Consider the following 2500-nt stretch of genomic DNA (forward strand, 5'->3'; position numbering starts at 1 on the left):
AGAGTGATTAAGAGGAAGAAAGAGAGAAAGAAAGATAAAGAAAGAGAGAGAGACAGAGAAAGAGAAAGAAGAGAGAGAGAGAGAGAGAGAGAGAGAGTAGGGGCAAACAAGCGACCGACCGACCGACCGTAAGTTCCCCAAAAAGCCCCAAGAAGATCTTCTCCGGGCTTGAGAGAGGGGAGGGGGCGAGCCCGGTGAACAAACAGGCCGAGCAACAAGATACAGATGAATATAGATTTAAATGTAAATTTCCTCAACATTTCTGACCCGGCGCTGTGACCCGCTGCTCAGACCGAATACGATATTAGATCAGGGCCGCCAAGTGAGGCATGACAGCTGAGCGACATAGCCATACGAGAGGAGCTTCACCCCTCACCCGGGGCCTCTCCCCTCCCTTCCCCCCAACGCCCCTGGAACCCCCTCCTCCCCCAACGCGGCTATCAACGCACCGTCACGTCGCCTCGTAGCACGTGCACCGTCAGGCAGCAGCGGCAGCATCGGCCACATAGCCTTGCAACAGCGCCGCAGCTGAGGACAATCAGGCGGGGGCGGCGCGGAGCATTACAACGCTCGCCCGGAGTCTGCCGCAGTTGTTCCGGATTTCATTTGTATGGAAATTGAGGAAGTCTGTTATAGGTCAGCGCTCTGTTGCTCCAATCTAAAGTTGAGAGGAGCATTTTGAAGCGTAGTTTGGCTCTGGTTAAACCAGGATGTCTGGTGCGTGCCGGGGGTATGTGCGGCGTTCCTTTTCTTCTCTCCCCACACCCCCTCACTCAGCCTCCTCCTCTCTTCCTCCTCATTTACGTCCCTGTTTTTCCTTCCAGTTTCTTCTCCATAAGAACCTCCCCCTTTTCTCTTTATCTCATTCTCTCTGTTCATCGTTCCTTCACCCTACCCTTTTCCCTCTATCCCATCCCTTTTCCACTCTTACCCCATTCTCTCTTTCTGTTCCCTCCCTCCTGTCTTTGATCCATCTCTCCCCGCTCTTCCTTAGCTTTCTCTTCTTTCAAATTCTCCTCCTCTCCTTTATCGTCTTTCTCCTCTCTCCTTTCCCTTAGCTCTTTGACCCTCCCCCATACCACCCGTCCCGCCACCCTCCACTCCCCACCCCTCCATCACCACGCTTCTTTCCTATCCTTCCTTGCATTTATTTCCTTTCTTCCTCCTTTCCTCTTCCATTTCACCTGTCCCTTCCTCATCCCCTTCCACCTACCTTTCTTCTTCCTTCTCTCACATTTTCCCTACCACTTCTACGTTCGATTTCTTCTGTTTCTCCTCTTTCCTTTCCCTTCCCCCACCTACCTCTCTATTTTCACCCATCTCCTTTTCCTCTTCCTCTTCCAATAATAATTTCTCTCCCATTCTCTCCATTCCTATTTCTCCATTCTACCACCATTTTTCCCTCTTTCTCCACTTTTCCTTCCCTTTCCCCTACCACCTTTCTATCTTCACCCTTCTCCTTCCCCTCTTCCCCTTCCACCACCAATTTCTCTCCCTTCTCCTTCCTCCTTTTCACCACCCCTCTCTCTGCCTCCTCCTCTGCCCCTTCTACCACCCCTTTTCCTCTCTTCCCTCCCTTCCACCAGGCCTTCATCACCCTTCATTCCCTCTTCCCCTGTCCCTTTAACTCTCCCCCCGCCCCACGCCATCCGAGATAAGCAGCGTCATTACCATCTCGGGCCTCAAGGCTTCGGGAAGGAGGAGCAGCGCCCCCTCGCCTGGGTCCTTCGAGGTCACCCCTTGACACGCTTCGCAGCCCGTGTTTTCGTGCTGATGTCTTGGCTCTTCATCTGCTGTGAAATTAATCCGAATGAATCCTTTTATGCGTCGAGAGAAGCTAATGAAACAGCTTAATTGCTTTGTGATGAGGAGAGGTGGATTGATTCCGCTGGTTATGACGAACAACTCTTTCCATCATTAGTGCGGTTTGATTACTAATTTTCTCTTTTTCCACTTCTGTTCAAGAAAAGTAAAAGTATCAACGACAGTGAATCAGAAAGAAAGAGTATTCAAAGGTAAAATCTTTCAACAAAAGAACCATATAATGAAACAGATAATCGACCAGTAATTTTAAAGAGGGAGTCAGAAAAATGAGAAGAAACACTAATGTTGGTATCAGTCGTTGATAAACATATATGTCTGCGTGTATACATACACACAAATACAGAAATTTATATATATATATATATATATATATATATATATATATATATATATATATATATATATATATATATACACACACACACACACACACACACACACACACACACACACACACACACACACACACACATATATATATATATATATATATATATATATATATATATATATTCATGTATGTATATTTATATGTAACTTGTGTGTGTATGTGTGTGTGATAGTGAGCCTATTTGTGGGGGTACGTTTTATTGTGTTTAGAGTTCATTAACACCGTACGCAAATATTTCTTACATGATGCACTCACGGGCGTCCACATCCAGCCCCGTTTCCGGCT

Source organism: Penaeus vannamei, chromosome 22, assembly GCF_042767895.1.
Source record: "Penaeus vannamei isolate JL-2024 chromosome 22, ASM4276789v1, whole genome shotgun sequence".
NCBI classification, from domain to species: Eukaryota; Metazoa; Arthropoda; class Malacostraca; order Decapoda; family Penaeidae; genus Penaeus; species Penaeus vannamei.